Raw genomic sequence first — 27,577 nt, forward strand, 5'->3', positions numbered from 1 at the left:
ATTCAGGAGGGGTAGTTGTTGGCTACTTTTTTTTTTTAAGTTCTTAAAAAAAATGTTTTTATTTACTTTTGGCTGCGTTGGGTCTTCGCTGCTGCGCGCGGGCTCTCTCTAGTTGCGGCGAGAGGGGGCTACTCTTCACTGCAGCGCGCCGGCTTCTCATTGCGGTGGCTTCTCTTGTTGCGGAGCACGGGCTCTAGGCGCGCCGGCTTCAGTAGCTGTGGCTTGAGGGCTTTGTTGCTCCGAGGCACGTGGGATCCTCCCGGAGCAGGGATTGAACCCGTGTCCCCTGCATTGGCAGGCGGACTCCCAACCACTGTGTCACCAGGGAAGACCCTGTTGGCTACTTTTTTGCTCAACTGTGACAATTAATTTTACCCCTTATGAACCTTCAGCTGTGAATGAGAACGTAGCTTCCTGCCCTGGGTATAATCAGATGTCGGGAGCACAATCGCTCCCCCTATTGTCACATTTTTACATTGCATGCTGCGGTAGGTGAGGAAGGTGCGTCAAAAGGCAAGAAACCTAATAGAATTTGAATGAATGAACAAGATTGGTTTTCAGCAGCTTGCTGGTCTGTCTGAACAGGTGGCTACAGAGAGAAAGAGGCAGAGGAAGCAGGGAAGGGTCAGACTCTGTGTCATCTGAGCAATACGAGACTCTCCTCAACCATTGGATAGAGCAGATCTTTGATCTTCAGTAGTACAGACTGCAATCCCACCTTTAATCGTGAGCCCACACTATACAGAAGTGCAAAGGGAGGTTCCTCCCTCCCCAGAAAAGGGAGGTTCCCTTCATTCCTGCTCCCATTTCTGTAGCCCACGGGTGCTGGAAGGGAGGGAATTCTTAGCTCGTCTTTCTGCAGTCTTTGCTGCCCCTGGACAGCTTTGAGCTGACCTTGTATTGATTCCAAAATGTCCGTTTTCACCTCTACGAGTCCCTTCCTCGTACCTTCAGAGATGAATGATTTGCTGAGGAAACACTGCTCAGGAGGGTGGCTCCCTTTTGATGCTGGTCTCTAGGGAAGCATTTTCCCTACTTCACCTTTAGCAATTGGCAACATGCTACCTTGACATTCAGAGACAGAGTGACAGCCCAGGTAGGGCACCTCTCATTTGTCTGTCTGAGGCCCATCTTTATGGGTAGATAGGTTTTCCCTGCATTAACACATGTTTTCTCCTCCAATTCTCTGCCCCAAACACTCTCCCCGTTCCTCCACCCTAAGTCACATCCACCGTCCTTGGGTTTCTCTGAACCTTCCCGTCTCCCCTACATCGCTCCCAGCCTCTCTATCCCACAGACGCTCTTCACCCCTCACACGTTTCATCCAGCCTCCGTCCCAACCCTCCGCTCCTCTCCCCAGATTGGAGGTCCTAAGTCTACTGACCGCAGTCCGCCCTTCTCTTCTCCCAGCCTCTCCCTCCCACCTTCCCTCAGCCTGGCTCTAACGTCTCTCCTCTTGGGTTCTTTCTGGGGTATGAAACTGCTCCTGAAAACTTGGGATTTGGGATCTTTGGTCTAAAAATCCTGGCATAACCCTGCCCTTAAGATCCAAGTCACTGGGACTTCCCTGGTGGTGCAGTGGTTGAGAATCTGCCTGCTAATGCAGGGGACACAGGTTCGAGCCCTGGTCCCGGAAGATCCCACATGCCGCGGAGCAACTAAGCCCGTGCACCACAACTACTGAGCCTGCGCTCTAGAGCCCGCAAGCTACAGCTACTGAGCCCATGTGCCACAACTACTGAAGCCTGTGCGCCTAGAGCCTACTAGAGCCTACTAGAGCTACTGAGCCCATGTGCCACAACAACAGAAGCCACCGCACTGAGAAACCCGTGCACCGCAACGAAGACCCAACGCAGCCAAAAATAAATAAAATTTTAAAAAAAGATCCAAGTCGCATTGGTTTGAACGCCTACTGCAAAGCTAGGGGGAGTCCAGACGTTTGCCTGCATTTCTGTGATTTCCTGACTCTGAGCCCTGCCTCCACCATTCGTGTAGCTTATGGGTCTCATCCTCACCCCATAAGCGCTGTCTGTGTTCTGCACTATATCTACCCAGAAATGACATTGAGCCTCACCTCCAATCCCACCTAAAACTGACGTACAGGAGGCATCTGTGTGAGGAACAGACTTAACTGAATGTTCAGGAGTAGGGAGTGGTCACAATGCTCTAAGGCAAACAGCTTCAAAATGGCCATCGGAAATTTCTGGGTTTGAGAGAGGATGGGTGGTTGCCAGGGGTGGGGGGAAGATGGGTGAAGGTGGCCGAAGGGCGCAAACTTCCGGTTATACGATGAATAATGTCAGCATGGTGACTGTACTTAACGATAGTGTATTTGAAAGTTGCTAAGAGTAGATCTTAAAAGTTCTCACCACATACACACAAAAAGGTAACTCTGTGAGGTGAGGATGTGCTAACTAACCTTATTGTGGTGATCATTTCACAGTATACACATGTCACGTCATCATGGCAGACACCTTAAACTTCACGTTATATATCAATTATATCTCAGTAAAGCTGGAAAGAAAAAAAATCTGTTGTTAAAGTCCCTTAGACAGGTTGCCTGCCAGTGACTCTTGGTCATTTTTTCCCCTCATTGTTCTGGTCTCACGACATCTTCATAGATCTTTTCACTTCCCTTTCTTCTCTCTCTCCCTCACATGCTTTTTCCCAGTTACCGGTGGGAACTACACATTTATTCTTCTCTATTTGACAGAGTAGTTCAGCATCCTAGCCCACTGTTTTTCAATCTATGTCAAAACCCATTCATGGTAATAGAATCAATACAGAGGGTCACCACCAGGCTTTCTTAGAAATTAAATAGAATAGAAAATATGAATGTGTGCACGGTAAGAATAAGTACTGTTTTGTGAAATGTTTCAATCATAATATAAATAATAAGGGTTGTGATTTTTTAAAAAAAGAAAAGAAAAGAAAGTCTGTAAAACTTTCTGGCTCTAATAGGTAAACTTAGCCCTGGGCCCCCCTTTGCGTGACCAAAACCATCAAAGAGCTCAGCAGAATCAAAGGACCTGTCTTTGAACATAACACACTGTTCCTGAAGGCTGTTTGTAAGATGATTTTATTTTATTTATTTATTTTAATTTAATTTAATTTTTTAAATTTTACCGCAGTATAGTTGATTTACAATGTTGTGTTAATTTCTGTTGTACAGCGAAGTGACTCAGTTATATGTACATATACATATATATATTCTTTTTCATATTCTTTTCCATTATGGCTTATCACAGCATATTCCCTATGCTCTACAATAGCACCTTGTTGTTTATCCGTCCTATATATAATAGTTTGCATGTAAGATGATTTTAAAATACACCCTACACAGGACTCACATTTTCCGACGTAGTGACTGCTCAGCCGGTTTCTGAATATGATTGTCATAATGCAGAACACTTTGGTTGCTATTTTAGCAACTGATTTGATGCTGCTGTTTGACTTAGGAACTCCGTGACATAATTGTTTCATTCAGTAGTGTCCAAATGTAAAATTGTTGTTTGCTGTTTGTTTTGTTCCTATGTCATGTACAAAATTGACATCCATCCGGGGATGGGAGATGGACGGCATCCACGGGAGTCTCAGGGACCGAGGGTGGATATGTTTCTGAAGGTGAAAAACAATGATGGCATTAGAGGCCAAATCAAAACGCTCCTACATCAAAGCTGCACCAAACTCTCACAAACCTAATAACATATGCAGTTACCGAGAGGCGGGGAGGCGTGAACCAAATCGGCCCTGCCCGTAGGGGGCGGTTTATCTTGATTGCAGGCCAAGTAGGAGGAGGAAATGAACTTACTAACTCACCATTTTTTGTTTTTTGGCTGCGTTGGGTCTTCGTTGCTGTTGCTGCCCGCGGGCTTTCTCTAGTTGCGACGAGCGGGGGCTACTCTTGGTTGCGGTGCGTGGGCTTCTCATTGCGGTGGCTTCTCTTGTTGCAGAGCACAGGCTCTAGGCGCATGGGCTTCAGTAGTTGTGGTACACGGGCTCAGTAGTTGTGGCCCACAGGCTCAGTTGCTCCACAGCATGTGGGATCTTCCCGGACCAGGGCTCGAACCCGTGTCCCCTGCATTGGCAGGCGGATTTTCTTAACCACTGCGCCACCAGGGAAGTCCTCACCTTTTTTTAAGGGCTGTGGGGTGAGGTAGAGTGGGATGGGAGTGGAAAGGAACCAACATTTACTGAGCACCTACTATATGCCACCTACTGCCGCACATTTAACCCTCAAAAAAGCCCTGGGTGGTAGGTATTATCACCCCTAATTTTCAAGATTCAGGACCTGAGAATCAGGTTAAATGGCATGCGTTTTCCATGTTCCTACCGTGGATTTTCTAAAGGGTCCCTCAATAACTCCTTGCAGAGCTGAGCCAAAGGTGGGTCCAGTTATAGTTGCCCAGACGTCCATCTCTAAAGAGTGCCCATACCTTGCTGGAAATGTAGTGAGGTGGAGAATGCTTTATTTCCAGCACTTTCTCTTGGGGAGAGTAGAGTAAGAAGCTTTAAAAAATAGTCGATGGGCTTCTGGGGATGGGGTGGAGTTATAACCCCTGGCTCCTAGTTGGCCTTCTGGAGCGTGGAGGAGGCTTTGACTAACTCAGGGTTCTGGTTTGCCGAGGTGGTGTGCAAGGTGAGAGAGAGCTGAGTGCCTTGGGACCGTGGGGGGAAGGGCGGAGCGGCTGCCCCCAGAGGGCGCTCTTCCCTCCTACCCGGCACCGCAAAGTGTCCACACCCACCGTGCAGCTCTTGTCCCCCTTCCCAATACTGAGCAGGCAGCTAAAGACGACTGCGGGTTGAAAGGCGAGGCTAATGGTTGGTCCAGCCCTGGCTCCATCTGTGTCTTCCCTGCCTGGCCTCCACCCACATCCGTTTCATTTCTCCAGTCTTCTACTTTCTCCCCACTCTCCACCGTCCATGCACACCCCCTCCCACTCTTTTCTCTGAGGATCATAAGGTAGCAATGAAGCAAATCTCCCCTAACTGCTTTTCCACCGCGAGGCGCTTTGTCAATTATCGTGTCTATAAACTGAGGTCATGTAGAAATTCTATGTGACTTCCACTTTGAGTAAATATTTTCGGTCCTTAATAACAATGTTGCTGGAAATTGTTTTCCTCAGGGGAAAACAGCAAGCCCCTCGTACTACAATTCCAACAGGCTTTGTTTTTTAACTTTTAGAGTAACAGCTACTTTATTTTTATCTATTTATTTATTTATTTTTGGCTGCGTTGGGTCTTTGCTGCGTGGGCTTTCTTTAGTTGCGGCGAGCAGGGGCTACTCTTGTTGCGGAGCACGGGCTGTAGGCGTGCGGGCTTCAGTAGTTGTGGCGTGTGCGCTCAGTAGTTGTGACTTGCAGGCTCTAGGGCGCAGGCTCAGTAGTTGAGCTGCACGGGCTTAGTTGCTCCGCGGCATGTGGGATCTTCCTGGACCAAGGCTTGAACCCATGTCCCCTGCATTGGCAGGGGGATGCTCAACCACTGCGCCACCAGGGAATTCCATGAAAACTACTTTAAAAAGCAGATTTCTATGTGATCATGTACACGTGTGTCTAAGTTAACAGGAAAGATGTTTCATAAAACAAAATCTAGGCTTTTCCAAATTCCTTTTTAAAATGAAATAATCCGTAATGCTGTAGAAAATTGTTAGATCTTCTAAAAAAAAAAGAAAAGTGTTAGATCTTTCTCCCACATTATAGAGGAAAGACATTAGTGGGAAGATTGGGAAGAGAGAGGGAATCACACAGAGGGATGGGGTAGAAAAAGAAGTAGGGGGCTTCCTTGGTGGCACAGTGGTTAAGAATCCGCCTGCCAAGGCAGGGGACACGGGTTCGAACCCTGATCCGGGAAGATCCCACATGCTGCAGAACAACTAAACCCGTGTGCCACAACTACTAAGCTTGAGTGCCACAACTACTGAAGCCGGCGTGCCTAGAGCCCGTGCTGCACAACAAGAGAATCCACTGCAATGAGAAGCCCACGTACCACAACTAACACCAGCCCCTGCTCATTGCAACTAGAGAAAACCGCACGCAGCAACGAAGACCCAATACAGCCAAAAATAAATAATAAATAAAATTTTTTTAAAAAAAGAAAAAGAAGTAGGAAGATAAAGAAGACATAGTGGGAGGAGGGCACGGAGAATGATGTGATGAAAAGGATGAAATAGGTGATGAAGAGGAAAGGGAAAGAAGAGAGGTGCGATGGGTCCTGTACCACGTGTCCAGAGTGAATTAAACGGGCAGAAATTAAAGCCCGGGTGTTAGCACTTTGAGTTTTCCTTGACTATGAGGTGGAGCGTGAGGGTAAAATTCTGGGAAAAGAGTCATAGAGAAACTGCTAATTCCACCATCTTTCTCGGGGCATATGCTCATCTTCTATATCCACAGCTGAGGAGACTGCAGAAGGAAGGTCCAGATCTGTTCCCCTCACAAGGTGTGTATGCTTCCATCTGCCAGGCTGTCTGCTTGCTTTGCACATCTCTCTCACATCATATGCCAACAGCACCCGTCGTATGCCATCCTGGCACAAACACAAGAGGATGCAGCTAAATTAAAATGTGGGGGAGAGGGGTAGAGCACAGCTTGTTTTCTGTTCTGAAATTTGTGGTAATTCATGGGTTACTTTATTGTTTTTTTTATTTTAATATATTTTCTTACTTTTTAAGTGAGGTATAACTTATATAGAGTAAATTGCATTAATCAGGACAACTTTTTACATGTATTGGGTTGGCCAAAAAGTTTGTTTGGGTTTTTCCATATCTTACAGATAAACCCGAACAATCTTTTTGGCTGACCCAGTATGCTAGGATTAGGTAAGCACAAACCAGATTAAGATATAGGATGTTTCTGGACTCCAGTAGGATCCCCTATGCCCCCTCCTAGTCAGCATACCCCCAAAGGTAAGCACTTTTCCCATCTCTATCACTGTACATTAGCTTTGTTTGTTTGATGTGTACATATGGAGAGACAGATGATAGATAGATAGATAGATAATGGACAATAGATAGATATTTGTGTGTTTGGCTTCTTTCATCATCGTCTTTGAGATTTATCCATGTATGGTGTTGTATATAGCAATAATTCATTCTTTTTCTTTGCTGTGAGTCATTCCAGTGTGTGAATATATCACAGTTTATCCATTTTGCTGTTGATGGGCATTTAGCTATTTCTAACTTTTTTTTTTTTTTTGCGGTACGCGGGCCTCTCACTGTTGTGGCCTCTCCCGCTGCGGAGCAACAGGCTCCGGACGCGCAGGCTCAGCGGCCATGGCTCACGGGCCCAGCCGCTCCGCGGCATGTGGGATCTTCCCGGACCGGGGCACGAACCCGTGTCCCCTGCATCGGCAGGCGGACTCTCAACCACTGCGCCACCAGGGAAGCCCCTTTTTCTAACTTTTGAAGAAAGCTGCTGTGAACATCCTTGTATATGTCTTTGGTGGCCATAGATACTCATGTCCCTGCTGTAAACCCAGGGGTGGGATTACTGAGTCGGAAGGATAACATATCCTTTAGCAAAGCATCTAGCTTTAACAGGTACCGAACGTTGGTTACTTTAACCAAAGTGCTTGAAAAGAGAAGAATCCTCCGTGGAGATTTGTATCTGTGGTTTTCAGAAGACCCAGTAAGTCGCCAGAGAGTGAGAAGTAGCGAGGGATGTAAGGAGTAAACTGACAGGAGATTGTAAAAGAAAAGAAACAGAGAAGGGAAGAAAAGAGAGGGAGGAGACGGGGCTCCAGCTCAAGGAATGAACTTGGCCATGGGATGTCGAGGTCAAGACGAGTAAGGGTGGCAGAGAGAACACTGTAGCTGTTTTGGGGTGGCTCTTCAGCATTGAATATTCTTTTGCTGATCACAAAAGAGAAACAAATGGAGAGGACAAAGCTTTTAAAACAGATTAAAATCGTTCAGAATGATGTCATTTGCCTGTAAAGACGAGTGAATTCATTTTCCTGAAGACAAAATCAAAAATAAATACCCCTGGAGTCCCATTGTGTGGCTGTCCGCTGGGTGTGATGGGAGCCTTGGTCACGTAGATCAAATTTGACATCCGTGACAGTCACAGACCATGAATTGTCCGTGTCTTATTTACTGAAAAATGTGTTTCTGAAAACAGTTTAACTCCATTATTTTAGAGATTGCATCGTAGAACAACTTTAGAAGCACATACGCAAGTAAAATCAGACATTTTCTTCATTAACCTAAAATTTTCACCTATTAACTCTGTTAACTCACTCCTGTCTTAGCAGTTAATCTTCACCCGTCGGGATGACTCGGCATCACATGTCGCATATATTGGGGGTGACTGTTTGGGGAGGTCTCTTCCTCTTTTCTGGGTCACTCGAGCAAAGCACAGCAAAGCTTGGGTTTGTGCTGGGAGGTGAGAAGGTAGCTGTGAATATATGTAAATGCTGTCGGAAGCTTAAAATCCACCCCCGCCCCTCCCCCACCCCCCCTCACTCTTCGGAGCCATAAATTGGTTTAGCCACCTGGGTAGGAGTCACACTGCCCTCTCTTATTTCCTTTGTTCATTTCACTCATTTATCGAACACTGCCTCTGTATAAGTAACTGTGATCCTTGCTAAGAGGAGATTTAAAAAATGAATGACATAATTCTTTCAGGGAACTTATAATCTTCTAGGGTAACTCTAGGTGTAAAAAGTAATTATAAGATAAAATAAAATAAGTAATCTAATGGATTTATGTGCAAAATGGTAATGGAATCTGGGAAAGCCTTGGCTCACCTCAACTGCAGGAGGTCGCGGAGTTTCTGAGAAGTGGTAGCACTGTAGCTGTGCCGTAAAGATGAAGAAGTAGGATTTCAGGAGGTGGGGGATGGGAAGGAGCCAGAGGAAAGGCAAAAGGTATGAAAGTGCATGGCATGAGGTGAAAATAAGGAAATTTCACATTCGTTTTAAGAAACTGGTTCTTCTTAACAACACCTGAGCCCTGGCTTAAGATAACCTCTCCCTTCCAAAACGCCTCCCATGAAAGAGGCCGTAGGACTTACATAGCAGAGCATTTGTAACAAAATTCATCTGTCTGAAAACAAACATTTGGGCTGGTCTCATTACAGAAACACATAGAACTCTATTTCCAGAGGTCTCCTGGTGGAGAGGCCCTTAGATGTCCAGACAGTTGGGATCCTCTAGAAAAGGGTTCAGAGTTTTGTGCTGAACTTGCCCACGCTCTTCTCATTTCCATTAACCTGGTGGGCTTCTGAACATCACCAGATTTCTGTGAGACAGTCTTGGGATTCAGTTAAAATGAACACTCCCCCCAAGATAAGGCTCTTTAGTTCACTTTTGGTGGTTTGGAGTTCTTTCCTTTTTCTATTCGAACAATAAGTATTTGTTGCGTGCCTTCCCTGTGTCAGAACAGGAAACACCGTGGATTGAAAGATTCCTGCTATCTCACAGAGTGAGACAGACAGTAACTAAAGAAATAAACAAGAAAACCATCAGCAAGTGATATGAGCTGCGCAGAGAAATAAAATAGGCTGCCAGAATGGTGAGTGAATGGGTGGCTTCTGGCACAGATCGTCTGAGGTGGTGACATCATGCTGATTTCTAGAGGAGACCACCAGGCAAAGGTATGAGGGAAACACATTCCAGGCAGAGGCACGGCTGGTGCAAAGGCCTTAGCACAGGACCAAGCTTGGCACATTTGAGGAACAGAGACAAGGCCAACTTGTCCTGAGCCCAGTGACTGAACAGAGAGAGCAGGCATGAGATGAGTTAGAAAGGCAGTAGGGGGCGGGGGTAGGTCATTGAGGATTTTGTGACTTAGAAGAAGGAATTTGGAATTTTTTTCCAAGTGCAGTGGGAAATCGTTGGAAAGCTTTAAGCTTTGGGATAATTTGATCTGGTCTATATTTTTAGAAGGTCACTCTGGTGGGTTTATGAAGAGGGGGCAAGTCTGGAATCAGGGAGATCGGTTGGGTGGATATTGCAATGCTAAAACAAAAACTGATGGTGGCCCGGACTTGATGGCGGTGGAGTCAGAGCAGAAGAAACGGAGAGAAGAGAATGGATTCGGGTGCATTGTGAACGAAGGTTCTACGGCGCTGAGGAAGATGAAAGAAAGAGACGCAGGAACATCCCTAGATTTCTGGCTTAAGCAACTGAGTGGATTGTGTTGCCTTTTTCTGAGACAGGGATGGTTGGCAGAGGAGCTGGTTTGAATGTGGGAGGGTAGAATCAGGAGTTCTCTTCTGAGCAAGCTCATTCTAACGCCTGTGAAACCATTCAAGTGTTCGTCTAGAGTTCTGGGCAGAGGTCAGGGCTGAAAATGTAGACCTGGGGAGCCATGAGGCTATAGGAAGAATCCCCTAGTGCTCTTTGTTAAGTTGCTATTGCGTTTGTCTTCCTGTGCATTCTCAGAAGAACATTCTCTTCTCTTTCCACATCCCTAGAGCCTCACTCTCCCAAGACCATGCAGCCTCCTTTTCTTGGCCTATTGGCTTTTTCTCTTTGTATGTATGAGGACCTGGGCTGACCAAAGTCCTTACTGACCCCGATCATTTTTCCATTTAGAATAGGACCACCTTTCCATCTATTCCCATCACCCTCTACGGATGATCATACAGTCAAACAGACACACACACACACACACACACACACACACACACTTCTGGTTCTTGCAGCAAATACAGATGTAAATACAGATTAAGAAACGCTCATTGAATTGGGCAGTTGGGAAGGCTTCCAAAATATCAGATAATACCAATTTTTAATGACCTCTTTTTTTTTTGCGCTACGCAGGCCTCTCACTGTTGTGGCCTCTCCCGTTGCGGAGCACAGGCTCCGGACGCACAGGCTCAGCGGCCATGGCTCACGGGCCCAGCTGCTCCGCGGCATGTGGGATCTTCCCAGACCGGGGCACGAACCCGTGTCCCCTGCATAGGCAGGCGGACTCTCAACCACTGCACCACCAGGGAAGCCCTTTAATGACCTTTGCCCTATTTCTCAGATGGAAAAATTGAACTGCAGGTGGATCTAGGTTTTCATGTATAGCTTATCAGGGGCAGAGGCAGAAGCTAAGCCCCATTCAGTATCTCATTTGCTGGAGAGCAGAGCTACAGAGCCAGTGGAACACACCCAGGGATCCCTTTCATCCCCATCTCGACCTGATACCTGCAAATACTCTACCTGTTGCTGTCACTTGGACCAGAGGAAAGAGGAATGAACTGTGATTCCAGAGCCCAGGCATTGAGTTCTGGCTCTGACCCTGGGAACCAAAAGAAAGAAAAATAATTATTGAGGACTTTTATGTGGCAAAAACTAGGCCAGTGCTCTGCAGGTTTCTATCTTAATATTCACACCAATCCTGTGAAATGATTCCTGTTATGCCCATTTTACAGTTGAAGAAACAGGGGCTCAGATGGGTGCAATGACTTCGCATTTGGGAATCACACCCAGATCTGTTGGAGGCTATTGTCCTATATTGCTTCTCCTTGTCATGTGTCCAAGGGCCAGACTTCTAACCTTTCTTGACTGGGGTTTCTTCATTTATTAAATGGGACATTAAAATTTTAATTTATATGGTCTCATCCAGCTGTAATATTCTGGATTTTAAATGCATTTCAGTGTTTACTTTTTCAGTTTTCTCAGCAAGAGTTTTGAATCATACCATAACTGAAATGCTTTAGCCAGAGTATGATTTCCACCCTTTCATTGCAAGAGAGGGTAATTGACCTCGCCTTTGGAGGGATTTGTTACCCTGACACCCAGGAGTGAAAGGCCACTTAGACACAGAAAGGATACTGACATAGCTTCTTTGTTGCCCTTGTTTACAGCTCTTGGTTTCTTCTTTTCTTTCTTTATGTCTGGAAAATACTTCTCATTTTCTAAATCCTTGTGCTTTGAAGACTAAGATTGCCAGAGAAATGTCAAAGGAGACACGGGGTTAAATACAGAATTGATTCTGTTCGCTCCTAGCTGCAGAAGCCCCAGACACACTGTCACCCCAGACCTTGTCATCATTGTGAGAGCAGAGGCTTGGCATTCTGGGATCATCACTTCCTTTGCCAGCAGCAAAGGGCAAAGGGCTCTTCCTTAATTGCTGTTTGACTGTCTAGGTCCAGAGGAGCATTCTGATGGGAGAAAGAAAAGGCATCACCAGTCTGGCAGCATGATGTTTTGGTCAAAACCTATCTTCATTGCAAAAGTTATCTTGGCATTTTAATCTCATCCCTTTTGATGGTTGTCCACTTATGACATGTTTTAAAATTCTAGCAAGGCGAGTGTTCTTGACGATAATTTATTCATTTAAAAATTGTTATTATCTTATTAATTTTGTATAAAAGCTATTATCATGAATCGGTGTTGAATTTTGTCAAGTACTTTTGCTGCATCTATTGATATGATTATATGATTTTTCTTTTCTAGCCTGATATGCTGGGTTCCATTCATTGATTTTTTTTTTAAAGATTTAATTGTATTTATTTTTGGCTGCGTTGGGTCTTTGTTGCTGCACGCGAGCTTTTTCTAGTTGCAGCGAGTGGGGGCTACTCTTCGTTGTGGGGTGCAGGCTTCTCATTGCGGTGGCTTCTCTTGTTGTGGAGCACGGGCTCTAGGCACGTGGGCTTCAGTAGTTGTGCCTCGCGGGCTCTAGAGCACAGGTTCAGTAGTTGTGGTGCACGGGCTTAATTGCTCTGAGGCGGGTGGAATCATCCCGGAACAGGGATTGAACCCGTGTCCCCTGCATTGGCAGGCGGATTCTTATCCACTGTGCCACCAGGGAAGTCCCTCATTAATTGATTTTTAAATGTTGAACTAGTCTTGCATACCCAGGATAAATTCCACCTGGTCATGGTATAAAATTCTTTTTATATAATGTTGGATTCAATTTGCTTATAATTTGTTAAGGGTCTTTGCACCTATGTTCATGAGAGATATTAGTTTGTAGTTTTCTTTTCTTGTAATGTCTTTGTCTGGTTTTGCTATTAAGATAATGCTGTCATCATAGAATGAGTTAAGAAATGTTCCTTGTGCCTCTATTTTCTGGAAGAGATGGTAGGGAATCGATATAATTTCTTCCTTAAATGTTTGTTAAAAGTCATCGGTGAAACCATCTGGACCTGGTGCTTTCAGTTTTAGAAGTTTATTATCAATCCACTCTTTTTAATAGAGAAAAGCCTATTCAGATTATATATTTCTCTTTGTGTGAGTTTTGGTAGAAGAGAGTTTGGAAAAATCCCTGCATCTTCAAGGAATTGACCCATTTCATCTAAGTTATCAAATTTGTAGGCATAGATTTGTTCATAATTTTACTTTATTATCCTTTTAATGTCCATGGGATCTGTTATGAAAGCCTCTCTTTCATTTCTGATGTTAGTCATTTGTATTTTCTCTCTTTTCCTCTTGATTAGCTTGGCCAGAGGTTTATCCATTTTATTGATCTTTTCAAAGAATCAGCTTTTGGTTTTGCTGATTTTCTCTATTGATTTCTTGTTTTCGATTTCATTAGTTTCTATTCTAATGGCTGTTATTTCTTTTCTTCTGCTTACTTTGGATTTAATTTGATCTTCTTTATGAGTTTCCTATAGTATAAGCTTAGATTACTGGTTTTAGATGTTTCTTCTTTTGTAATAAATGTATTCAATGCTATAAATTTCCCTTTAGGCACTGCTTTCACTGTATCTGACAAATCTTGATAGTTGTACTTTCATTTAGTTTACATTTTTAAAAACTTCTCTTGAGGCTTCTTTGACCATGTGTTATTTTGAAGTGTGTTGTTTAAACTCCAAATATTTTAGAATTTTTTGATGATCTTTTTGTTATTGATTTCTAGTTTAATTCCACTGTGGTTTGAGGGCATACTTTGTATGTAGTTTTGTTTTTTTTTTTAATTTGTTGCGGTGTGACATGGAAGCAACCTAAGTGTCCATCAACAGATGAATGGATAAAGAAGATGTGGTATATATATACACAATGGAATATTACTCAGCCATAAAAAAGAATAAAATAATGCCATTTGCAACAATATGGATGGACCTAGAGATTATCATACTAAGTGAAGTAAATCAGAGAGAGAAAGACAAATATAATATGATACTGCTTATATATGGACTCTAAAAATATGATATAAATTAACTTATTTACAAAACAGAAATAGACTCACAGACATGGAAAACAAACTTATGGTACCAAAGGGGAAAAGAGGAGGAGGGATAAATTAGGAGTTTGGAATGAACATATACAAACTACTGTATATAAAATAGATAACCAACAAGACCTACTGTATAGCACAGGGAACTATACTCAATACCTTGTAATAACCTATAATGGAAAAAGAATCTAAAAAAGAATATATATATATATGTATATATATGTGTATATGTATAGAACCGAATCACTTTGTTGTGTACCTGAAACTAACACAACATTGTAAATCAACTATATTTCAATTTTAAAAAAAGGATAAAAATTTGTTAAGGTGTGTTTATGGCCCAGAATGTGGTCTGTCTTGGTGAATGTTCCATGTGCACTTGAGAAGAATGGGTATTCTGTTGTTAAGTGAATTGACAGTAGATGTCAATTATATCCAGTTGATCGGTGGTGTTGAGTTCAATTATATCCTTACTGATTTTCTGCCTTCTGGATCTGTCCATTTCTGATAGAGGGCTGTTGAAGTGTCCAACTATAATAGTGGACTTGTCTATTTCTCCTTGCAGTTCTATCAGTTTTTGCCTCATGTATTTTGATGCTCTGTTGTTAGGTGCATACATGTTAGGTATTATTATGTCTTCTTGAAGAATTGACCCCTTTATCACTAGATAATGCCCTTCTTTATCCCTGGGAATTTTCCTTGCTCTGAAGCCCACTTTGTCTGAAAGTAATAAAGGTACTCTAGTGTTCTTTTTTTTTTTTTTTTTTTTTGCGGTACGCGGGCCTCTCACTGTTGTGGCCTCTCCCGTTGCGGAGCACAGGCTCTGGACGTGCAGGCTCAGTGGCCATGGCTCATGGGCTCAGCCGCTCTGCGGCATGTGGGATCTTCCCAGAGCGGGGCACAAACCCATGTCCCCTGCATCAGCAGGCAGACTCTCAACCACTGTGCCACCAGGGAAGCCCTCTAGTGTTCTTTTGATTGGTGTTAGTGTGGTATATCTTCATTTCTTGGATTAAAAAAAAATTATATCCAATCTATCACTGATGAAATTATTACTTTGAAAAATGTGACTGCTCTTGCAAAAGGCAGTATAGTAGGCTATTTTCAGTCATGCATACCTTAATATGAATTAGTATATAAGATCCTTTCAATAAACAGGTCAAGATAATTTTATGTGGAAGGAAATGGGGAAGCTGTAAGAGATGAAGAGTCAGTAATGGAGACAGCGAGATGGAAGCCCCACAGAGAGAGACAGTCAGATGTAAAAGGCAAATCTTGTGCTCCTTAAGATTTTTGCACAAGGCTGATATTGCTTGAATGCTTAGGAGCTTTCCTTTCTAAGTGAATTCATTAGCAGTTGTGTACTGAGTGTGGACTTGGATATAGAGAAGGAGCTAGGAACACACGAAGGCTCTCAGGAGCACCCTGGTGACCGCAGTACCTAATGGCTCTGCACAGGCTGTCTTAGAACTTGCTGTGGTTTTTGTCTCCAGGCTTAGGAAATGGAAGGGAAACAAAATTGATTTACAGGGCTTATTCCGCAAGGTTCTTTTTGCTTCCTTCTTTTAGCCACGTCCTCTTTTATCATCTCAAGCCCTTTTCACTCAGACTATATCAGGGTAGCCTAGTGTTCCCGGTTATGCTCAACTCCAGGAAGCAGGATGTTCTTTCAAAGCCCACTTCCTGTCAGAGTGTCTCAGTCTTGAGAGGATCTGTCCAGGTAGGACCGGCCTTTCAGCCAAGCTGAGTATGTGATGTGTGTGATGGTGTGATTTGAGGAGTGCCTGCAGCGTTGTTACATCCGAAAAATTTCTTTCCCACTCATGCCTAAAATTCTACCCTTAGTGATTCATACCAGTTATCAACACCTGGTGCCTGGAAGGGAAAGACACAAAAAGAAGATGCTGGCTGTTTACTTCCTCATTTTTCCTGGCAGTGGCCCATGTTTAGGGTCATAAAGTGACTTTCTTTTTTTTAAATTTTTATTGGAGTATAGTTGATTTACAATGTTGTGTTAGTTTCTGCTGTACAGCAAAGTGAATCAGTTATACATACACATATATCAACTCCTTTTTTAAGATGCTTTCCCCATATAGGTCATTAGAGAGCATTGAGTAGAGTTCCCTGTGCTATACAGTAGGTCCTTATTAATTATCTATTTTATTTTATTTTTTTAACATCTTTATTGGAGTATAATTGCTTTACAATGTTGTGTTAGTTTCCACTGTATAACAAAGTGAATCAGCTATATGTATACATATATCCCCATATCCCCTCCCTCTTGCGTCTCCCTCCCACCTTCCCTATCCCACTCCTCTAGGTGATCACAAAACACTGAGCTGATCTCCCTGTGCTATGTGGCTGCTTCCCACTAGCTATCTATTTTACATTTGGTAGTGTATATATGTCCATGCCACTCTCTCACTTCGTCCCAGCTTCCCCTTCCCCCTCCCCGTGTCCTCAAGTCCATTCTCTACGTTTGCGTCTTTACTCTTGTCCTGCCCCTAGGTTCATCAGAACCTTTTTTTTTTCTTTTTTAGATTCCATATATATGTGTAAGCATACAGTATTTGTTTTTCTCTTTCTGACTTACTTCACTCTGAGTGCACTTCCTCCTGCTGTGTTTGGTCTCCTCACCCCGATCCCTATCCCCGCTGCCTTGGAGGCTGTGTGTGGTCCCCGATTCTCACTGGGCCTCCCCACTGCCCGTGGCTCCCTGCTAGCACGGCTGCCCAGCTGGAGGCTCTGCTCCACACCCATAAGAGCTGCCCTTCTCTCTACTCCTCACTGGGGTGCCCCCAGAAACGGCTCCCTGGCCGCCACCTGGCTTTGAGACTCTGAAGCCAATTACCAGGGCTTGGTGGCATGCTGGCATTCCAACTCTGTGTTCAGAGACCTTATGTTGGTAGCTTGAAATCAGCCACGGTGGAAGTATTTATGATGCTGAAAACTCAGCCTGTCTGGGCCACAGCCAAATCGAATCTCGGAGTTTTTGGTGACGTAGAAAAGAATAACTTTATTGCTTTGCCAGGCAGACAGGGACACAGCAGGCTTGTGCCCTGAAAAACTGTGTGTCCAAACCCGGGAGGATTTGGTGAGGAGTTTTATAGCTATAGTTCAGGGGCAGGGCTGCTGATAAGGATTAGGCGGGGCCTGCATGCCTTTAATCTGGCCTCAGGTGGTCTCCTGATGAGCTTTTTGTTCTCAAGCTTTTGTTTTTGTGACCTTCTCTCTGGAATGAAGAATGCTTCGAGTAGTAAACATCTTCCATTTGCTGGGGGTTTTAGTTCTGCAGAAGAGCTCAAAGATATTGTTATGTGTGTCCCTTGAGGCAGAATCAGGACCCTGCCCGAGGCTGCACTATTGTTTCTCGACTGATCCTCCCTTGTCTCTGCATCCCCTCCCTTCCCTGATTAGCAACTGTTTGAACCTGCCCTTTGGAACTCAGGGAAGGTCATGGAGGCTGAATGAAGCCTATTCCCTACAAACAAGAAATGGGGGACACAGAAAGGCTTCCATGCCCAGGAGCCCCACAGGGTTCTGCTCAGTTTTATTTACACCACAGAAATCTGCAAACACCACGAATCAGAGCTTTTCTTTCTGGAGAGCCAGTTATTTTTATCAGTATACCTCTAATTGGGCTTCTGGTTCTTTCAGAAGAATTAACAAACAAACAAACGAATCTGGAAGTATTAGGCAGGACTTCCTTCTCTCAAGAGATCTTCTGGGTCCCCATCACCTCAGAAGGCAGGGCTCAGGGATGATTTAAAGCTTCTCTTCCCACCCATGTGGTGAGGTTACTTGGGAGAGGCTGGCTCGGCTCAGGAAGACTGGATTCCACCTTCGCAGGGCACCCTCCCCAAGCTGAGGCTCTTATTGGCTTCTTGAACTAAAGCTGAGTTCTTCACAGGAGGGTGTCTGTGTGTGCTCTCCAATGACAGGATCCTGCTTCCTATAATTCTCCACCCGTGGCCTCTCTGCCTTGTTCTCCAGGCTCAAATGTAAGAGATGCAGCCCTTCTTCTGGGCACTTGGACACACCCTTCTCCAAGCCCTTCCTGCAGGAGGCCAGACACATCAGATCTATATCTGTGAAGCTAGAGGCTACCTTATTCCATTAACATCTCTGGTTCCACTGGAAAGGCCTGAAATGTGTTAGAGGACAGAAAGAAGAATGTTGTCATCAGTTTGGTTTTACTCTAAATTGTCATGGTTTTGATACATTTGAGACTGCATACATTATTACTATTATTTTTGTCACTGGGTGAGTGCCCTTTTCGTAAGATTATACTTTGAATCTCAAGCTCTTGCTCCGTTATGGGCTGAATTGTGTCCCATAACCCCAAATTCATAGATTGAAGTCCTAGTTCCCAGCACCTCAGAATGGGACCTCCTGGATCTCAGACTTTGAGCCTCCAGAACTGTGAGACAATACATTTCTGTGGCTTAAACCACCCAGTCTGTGGTAGTCTGTAGCTCAAGGAAACTAATACACTCCCCAGTAAATTTACTTTTCTTTTGTGCCCCATCAGGGTTTGCAGATAAGCAAAACTCTTTAATGTCTTATCTTTGTTAAAACCTCAGAATTTTTTCTTTATCATGTAGAATGAGGGGAAACTGAAATATTGCAAAGCCATCCAAAATTAGAACTAGTACCTACAAGTTAGAAACGTTTAAAAAGTTATTTAATAAAAATAAGACAACCTTAAGACATATAAAACTATTTACATTGTTCCTGTTAGACCTGCGCGGTCTCCTAGGAGTTTCGACTCGCCCAGGAAACAACAAGAATCGGAAGCCGATGCAAAACGCAAGAGGTTTATTGAAGGCCGGTGCACCGGGGTTCCTTGGTCCTCACGTAGGAGGTCGAAGAAGGAACCCTTTGGGGCGCGAATATGTCAGTTTTATAGGTTCCCACTTCCCCGTATGTAAATTATAGATTTGGTTGTGTTCTCCTGCTGATTGGTCCCGGCTTAGGCTCGGACCAGAGAGGGAACTTGTCCCCAGCTGCCTGATTGGTCTTTGACAGACACCTTTTTTACATTTTGTTATCTCCCTCCTTCTCGGAAGGGGGCCGGACATCCTGGAAATTCACCCATTGTCTAAGAAGCCCCTATTGTCTGGAGAATTCTTAATCATTAGCTGGAACAATGTCCCTCGAGTCCCACATTCCCCCCTTTTTCTTGTGACTATTGATTCCAATCATGGAATCTCAACCTTCTGTTCGTAAACTTTGGTACTGTTGTCTTAACATTAGAACTTGTACAGTACTGATACGTTCTCTAATAAATGCTATCAAGTGATTTAGAACACATGGTCCAAAAGTTAAAATCAACAATAAAACAATAAGAGGTCCCAACAGAGTAGAGATTAAGGTGGTAAACCAGGGGGACTTATCAAACCATGATTGAAACCATCCTTTTTCGTTTTCTCTCTCCCTTTGCCTTTTATCTAAGCGTTCCCTTAGTTTATCCATGGTTTTGGTAATGGTTCCTGAATGATCAATATAAAAGCAACATTCTTCTTTTAGAGCGGCGCATAATCCCCCTTCTTTAAGAAACAGCAAATCTAGGCCTCTTCTATTCTGCAACACCATTTCTGAAAGTGAGGTGAGTGATTCCTTTAGTTGAGTTATGGAACTTTCTAATGCTCGAAGGTCGATGTCTACAGCCTGTCTTAAACTTGCATAATACTGGGGTTGTTGTATGAGGGCTGTGGTTCCTGTTCCTATCCCGGCAGATATTCCTAGTCCTAGAAGGACAGCCAATGTGAGGGTTACAGGTTCTCTTTTGTTTTTTGTACATATTCATCTAAAAAGGATGAGTCTGAATGGTAGATAAGTCTAGGGACTAATTGCACTAACACACAAAAGTCAGCTGAAGTATTAAGAACCTCTAAAGAGACACAAGGGGTGAGCCCCGTGTTACATGCCCACCATCCATCTTGAGGAGGTACAAGATATCCCGAGCCTGAAGGGAGGCTAAAATCATGACAAAGGTGTCTATGGGACTGGGGAGGTGTTCCTATACAAGTACCATTTCCAAAAACCGAGGACAGGGTTAATTTACTGTTCCCTTCTTGCTTCCATCGACATTGGTCTGAGGAGGTAGAATTAGTATAGTTGGAGCTATATCCTATAGCATCATAATAAGGGGGAGGGGCAGCATAGCAAAGCCAACATGATTTTGTAGCCTCTGGGTTTGTAGCATTGAGAACCGTAAAGGCTGCCTGCACCAAAGAAAGCATCCTATCCTGAGGAGTCCCAGGCTTAACTGTGGGTTCTTTGGATCCAGAGGTTTCATTAGTCTCATTCTTTGTTGACGTAGCTGAAGGGGCCGGGGGAAGCAAAGGGGGGCCAAGTACGGGATTTGGGCCTATTGATATAGGAGCAGGAGTTTCAATCTTTAGCTTAAGGGTCATTAATATTCCTAAATCATATCCCCTCATGTAAAATCTAACGCCCCAAGAATGACCATTTATCCATTTTTTTATCTCTTTTTCCGGGATTACTAAAGGAAATTTTAAGGGGATGACACCATCCTGAACATTTACTCCGGTGTCCGGTATCCTCATTATGAGAATAATTAGCCGTTACAGTAATAAAATCCCAAGTTGAGGTGGGTTTCCAATTAGTATCCCCGGTAGTTTCACATCCCCAGCTTTTGCAATAAAAGTTTTCAGTTCCACCACATTTATAATTCAGAGATCGAGGGCGGTGGAACCCGGGGCATACGTAGAAAGTGAGGATACCAAGCATCATTCTTTTGCCTGCATTTTTGCAACCCGGCCCAAACCAATCAGTTTCCGAAACTTTGGAAGGGGCAGTGTTCATATCATGAGAATCTTCTGTACCCCAATAAGGTGCTCCTATTGCCAATTTACAAACATCAGGAAAAAGATCTGGCCACCAGGTCCAGGGGGGTGCAGTATGACTAATGGACCAGGTTACATCTCCAGTCTGAGAAATTACCTGCCAAGTTAAACGTTGGGGGAGGTGAGGGCTAAAATCACTTACAGTCAGTAAAGGTAGTAAAACCAAAATTATAAGTCTTAGGTTCGTAGAAGCTTGAATTTGAGCGGGTTGTCAGTCCTTTGGGCCCGCCATCCTGATGATGCCGCCGCTGGTGCAGCTTTCACATGTGAAGCATGGATCCAGGCAGCGATGCCGTCCACTTTTATGGCCGTTGGGGTGGTGAGGAGGACGGTGTATGGTCCTTTCCATCGAGGTTCCAACGTCTGGGTTCGATGCCGACGGACGTATACGGAGTCTCCGACTTGGAAAGGATGAGTTTCTCCCGGTGTTCCCGGTTGGTAGGCCTCGGCGAGTTGGGACCATATTTCTTTCTGGACCAATTGGAGTCCCAGTAGCCTAGCATATAAGTCAGTGTTATTTTGACAATCAGGTTTTATTTCTTTTCCTAAAGTGAGGAGGGGAGGCGGGGCACCATATAATATTTCAAAAGGAGTAAGATGGTATCGGGAAGGTGTATTTCTAACCCGGAACAGGGCCAAAGGAAGGAGCACCGTCCAATCGGTACCGCCAGTCTCCAAGGACAATTTAGTTAGGGTCTCTTTTAGAGTCCTATTCATTCTTTCTACCTGACCTGAACTTTGGGGTCTATAGGCACAATGTAATTTCCAATCAGTCCCCAAATATCTGGCCACATCCTGACTTACCTGGGCGACGAAGGCTGGACCATTATCAGACCCTATTACCTTTGGTGCTCCAAATCGAGGAAAAATTTCTTCTAAAATCTTCTTGGCTACTACAGCAGCTGTTTCTTTCTTTGTTGGGAAAGCCTCTATCCATCCTGAAAAAGTGTCTACAAAAACTAAAAGGTATTTATTACCGTACCTTCCAGGACGCACTTCGGTAAAGTCCACCTCCCAGTAAGTTCCTGGGCGGTCCCCCCTGAGTCTCTTTCCAGTTTCAAGTTTCCCTTTGTGAGTATTTACCTGTTGACATGGGACGCATTCCTGCACAATTTGTCCAGCTAATTTTGTCATTCCAGGGGTTTCATACCCGGCTTTTTGTAACAAGGCTACCATCTTTTTAGTCCCCAAATGTGTCCATCTGTGCATCTGTTGTAACACGGATTCTGCTTGCTGAGGGGACAAAGTTCCTTTTGTTGTGGCCGGGATGATTTCTTCATCGCGGCCTGGTTTTTCAGGAACTTTATCTGACAGTCCTAGAATGACTTCTCCCGATGCTATTTCTCGGGCCACTTGGTCAGCCATATTATTTCCCCTAATTATTGGGGTATTTCCTTTTTGATGTCCAGGGCAGTGGATGATACTGACTTTAGTAGGAAGCATGAGTGCAGTCAACAAAGCCATGATTTCGTCTTTGTTTTTAATTTCTTTGCCACCTGAAGTTAGTAGCCCTCTCTGTTGGTAAATGGCACCGTGGATATGAGCGGTAGCAAACGTATATCTACTGTCTGTGTAGATGTTTACTTTTTTATTCTCTGCCATCTCTAATGCCCTCGTCAGGGCAATTAATTCAGCTCGTTGGGCTGAGGTCCCTTGTGGTAGCGCCGCTGCCCATATGACTTGTTTTCCGTCTACCACGGCTGCCCCAGTTCGACGCTTACCTTCCTCCAGGAAACTGCTCCCATCCGTGAACCAGGTGAAATCAGCATCAGGGAGGGGCAGGTCCATCAGATCTGGCCTACTGCCATGTGCTGCGGCCAGTACTTCCTGACAATCATGTATGATGGTGGAGCCTTCCAAGTCAGGATCAGGTAGCAAGGTGGCTGGATTGAGTCCTGTGGCTGGAGCAAACTTGATGCGATCTGAGTTTAGCAACAGGGTTTGGTAATGGGTCATCCTGGCATTAGTTAGCCACCTATCCAGTGGTTGACGGACTACATTTTCCAGGGCATGAGGAGCTGTTATCGTTAGATTTTGTCCTAAAGTTAGTTTGTCAGCATCTTTGACTAGAACGGCCACTGCAGCGATTATCTTTAAACAGGTGGGCCATCCTGATGCCACAGGGTCCAATTTTTTTGACAAATAAGCAACTGGGCGATTCCAGGGACCCAATTTCTGAGTCAATACTCCTTTTGCAATGCCCTTATTTTCGGCCACATATAAATGAAAAGGTTTGGTTACATCTGGCAGTCCTAGGGCTGGAGCTGAAAGTAAAGCTCGTTTGATTTGGTCAAAAGCCCGTTGTTCCTTATCGCCCCAAACGAAAGGAGTGCTGTTTTTGGTTAGGGGGTACAATGGGGCCGCCAGCTCAGCAAACCCTGGAATCCATAGTCTACAGAATCTGGACGTCCCCAAAAATTCTCTAACCTGCCTGGCGCTTTTGGGAGCCGGAATTTGGGCCACCGTATCCTTTCTGCTCTCCGTGAGCCATCTTTGTCCCCCTTTTAATAGATACCCCAGGTAACTGACCTGTTGTTAGCATATTTGTGCTTTCTTGGCTGAGGCTCTATATTCCAGGGTTCCAAGTTCCGTTAACAGTTTTTCAGTACCCTTGATACAATCTTCTTGGGTCTCAGCAGCTAATAAAATATCATCAACGTATTGGAGTAATGTTACCTGGGGATTTGATTCTCTATATAATGCCAAATCCTGATGGAGGGCTTCATCAAAGATGGTCGGGGAGTTCTTAAATCCCTGAGGTAGCCGTGTCCATGTCAGCTGACCAGACATTCCCGATGTTGGATCTTTCCATTCGAAGGCAAAGTAGGGTTGGCTCAGGGGAGAGAGTCTTAAACAGAAAAAAGCATCTTTAAGGTCCAAAACAGTATACCACGTATATTGAGGTGGAAGAGTACTCAGGAGGTTGTAAGGGTTTGGAACTGTGGGGTGGAGGTCTGCCACCCGTTTGTTTACCTCTCGTAGATCCTGCACCGGCCGATAATCATTTGTTCCTGGTTTCTTTACTGGCAGGACAGGGGTGTTCCATGCTGATTGACATCTTATTAAGATGCCCAAGTCTAGTAGCCTCTGTATATGGGGACGGATACCGTCTTTGGCTTCTCTACTCATGGGGTATTGACGGACCGTTATTGGGGTGGTAGTTGCCTTGAGTTCCACTAGCACCGGGGGCCGATTTTTGGCCATCCCCATACCGGCAGTTTCTGCCCAGGCTTGAGGGAACCGAGTTACCCAATCTGTAACATTAACTCGTGAGGATGAAGGCTGCTCGTATAATTTATATTCATCTTCTAATTTCATAGTCAATATTTGAAGTAACCTTCCTTTATTATCAGTTATGGTGGGACCTTCTGGCTGAAAGTGGATTTGAGCCCCTACTTTGGAGAGTAAATCTCTTCCCAGCAAAGGATAGGGGCATTCCGGAATAATAAAAAATGAATGGGTTACTCATCCAATCCCAAGATCTACTGTCCTTCGTGTGGTCCATGAATATTGTTTATTCCCAGTGGCTCCTTGTACCCATGACCTTTTAGCTGAGATAGGGCCTTTTGAGTGGAGAAGGACGGAGTGCTGGGCTCCGGTATCCACCAAAAATTGAACAGGTTCCCCCTCCACTTTAAGAGTTACCCGGGGCTCGGGGAGAGGGTTCGAGCCCTGACTTTCCTAGTCTTCTTCTTCCAATGTTAAGATTTTGTTTCTGGTTGGCCTTCCTCCACTCTTTTTCTTAGGGCATTCTCTCGCCCAATGTCCTTTTTCTTTACAGTAGGCACATTGGTCCTTGTCTAATGGCCACCTTCTGTCTGCCGTTCGCCCTTCCTGCCCATTTCTATCCCCTATATTTCTTCCTCCAACCACAGTGGCCAGTATCTTACTTAAATTCCTCTCCTGTCTCTTATCCCGTCTTATTTCACGGGCTGCCTGCTCTTTCTGCTTTCTTTCTTCCTTCTCTTCCTGTTTCTCTTTTGTTATACACTTTATCTGCCTCTTTTACTAACTCCTGAAGCGAAAATCCCTGCAAGCCATCTAGCCTCTGTAATTTCTTCTTAATATCAGGGGCCGCTTGATCTATGAAAGCCATTGCTATAGTAGCCCTATGTTCCTCCGAAGTTGGATCATAAGGGGTAAAGCGTCTAAAGGCTTCCATTAAACGTTCCAGGAACACAGTTGGAGATTCCTGGGGCCCCTGAGTGACTTCCCTTACCTTAGCCAAATTAGTGGGCCGTCTGGCCGCTCCATGGAGACCCGCCACCAGAGCCTGGCGATACATTTTCAGGCGCTCCCTACCTTCCGGGGCATTGAAATCCCAGTTTGGCCTGACGAGTGGGAAACCAGCATCAATCTCGTTAGGCAGCTGGGTAGGTTGCCCATTGGCGCCTAATACATTTTTTTTCTGGCTTCTAAAAGAACCCGTTGCCTCTCCTCAGTCGTTAGGAGAGTCTGAAGCAGCTGCTGACAATCATCCCATGAGAAAACAAGAGATTCTATTAAAGCGGTAAGGGCCTGTGGATTTTCGGAAAAAAGTTGGGTTATGCATTTTCCAATTATAAAGATCTGCAGAGGAAAAGGGCCAATATTGGAGAGGTCTATTCCCTTGGCCGTCGGGGGGGCCATATTCTCTAAGAGGTAGGGCAGTGGAGTCCGGGGAGATAGCCCTCCGGCTCCTAGTGCCCGCTGAGGGACCCCTTTCTTCTTCCATCATGGATGGTTCCCTTGGTGCCGAGGGCAGTGGAGCTGGGGGTCCTCTAGGTGGTAGGGGATTTGGGGCCGGAGGATAAGGGGGTGGGGAATCCAAAAGAAGCAAATCTGACTGCGGATCAGGATAAATCGCCTTCGGTGGATCCGGGGCGTCGGGTAGCTTCTCCGTGTTGGGGTTTTTCTTTAAGGCTAATATCTCCGACGCTGCTGATGTGTGCGCGGACGTACCTGTTGAGGAAACAAAGGGCCGGACCCACGGAGGTGGGGAGAGAATTAAATCTTCCCAGACCAAGACATATGGTACTTGGTCTGGATGTCCGTGGGGATCTATATTAAATATCTTAGACTTCAGCAGCTTAATCTTGTCTAATAAAAAGGGTCCTTCGGGGGGCCATCCTATCTGAAATGTTGGCCATTCAGAGGCACACAAAGTCTGCCACTTTCCTTTCTTTACCTCTACCGAAAAATTATGGGCTCTGGCCCGAACTTCGGTCCAATGGCTTAGGGTAAGGGAAAGAAGAGTCGTCATAGTTTGTCCCATTGTCGTCCGTCAGAGAAGAAGAATAGACCACAATACAGAAACAGTTAAAAACTCCACGAAACACATATACGCATGGGCCACCGCGAGCTCGCTTCAAAACCGAAACTTCTTCAGATGGCAGTTATCACCAAGGGAACTGCCGAAACCGAGTGAAGGGGAGACAGAGTTTGCCTCTCCTTCCAGATGAGCCACCAGGGCGTCCCCTAGGGCTCATGGACACCGGCTATTAGCACGTCTGCCTAGCCAGAGGTCCGATACAGATTCCATAATAAGCCGATTCTTACGGCTTTCCTCCGATAATGGCCCACAAAGAACAAGGGACAAACAGACAATCAAGCTCGAGCTTACCTGGTACCTCCAACTCCCGATGTTCTTGTGGTCCGGGGCGAGTGGAATCCCGGACGAGCCCCCAAATGTTAGACCTGCGCGGTCTCCTAGGAGTTTCGACTCGCCCAGGAAACAACAAGAGTCGGAAGCCGATGCAAAACGCAAGAGGTTTATTGAAGGCCGGTGCACCGAGGTTCCTTGGTCCTCACGTAGGAGGTCGAAGAAGGAACCCTTTTGGGCGCGAATATGTCAGTTTTATAGGTTCCCACTTCCCCGTATGTAAATTATAGATTTGGTTGTGTTCTCCTGCTGATTGGTCCCGGCTTAGGCTCGGACCAGAGAGGGAACTTGTCCCCAGCTGCCTGATTGGTCTTTGACAGACACCTTTTTTACATTTTGTTATCTCCCTCCTTCTCGGAAGGGGGCCGGACATCCTGGAAATTCACCCATTGTCTAAGAAGCCCCTATTGTCTGGAGAGTTCTTAATCATTAGCTGGAACAATGTCCCTCGAGTCCCACATTCCAAAGTTTCTATTTACATTTGTCAACTCATATTTTCACACAGAATCATTGGCCATGTGCTTTCCTGGGTTCTGTTTTTAACATTATTTGATAGAAATATTTCTACTTAGTGATGATGTTCATATTCTTATTTAAACAGCGACATTTTATCTTTGTGCCTTTCACGTATTTTAGTTGTTTGTTACTCTAATTTTTCACTGTGAATATTTTTGTGTGATTTATTTTTACTCCACTTGAACTATTTCCTTGAGGAAGAGAAAGTCCTGAATTACACACTTTCATAGTTTCTGTTCCATATTATTTTTATTCTCTAGACAGATTGAGCCGATCTGTGGTTTCACCAGAACTAAAAACTAAGTGTTCAGGTTTTCCCATAATCTTGATGTCATTTAGTTTTATGATTTTAAAATTACTTTTCCTAGCTTAAAAAGCTTTTCCGAGACTGAAAGTTTCTTGGTTTTTTTACTTATGTCACTACCTGGGAGAGGG

At 44.7% G+C, this 27,577-nt stretch overlaps 1 pseudogene across 1 annotated transcript in view; it reads right to left on the reverse strand.

The window, feature by feature from the left end:
• Positions 1–27,577, reverse strand: part of LOC309963844 (ubiquitin domain-containing protein 2-like) — a 40,591-nt pseudogene that overhangs the window by 12,721 nt on the left and 293 nt on the right. The window lies entirely within an intron of this gene.

Source organism: Leucopleurus acutus, assembly GCF_964270905.1.
Source record: "Leucopleurus acutus genome assembly, chromosome: 7".
Taxonomy (NCBI): Eukaryota; Metazoa; Chordata; class Mammalia; order Artiodactyla; family Delphinidae; genus Leucopleurus; species Leucopleurus acutus.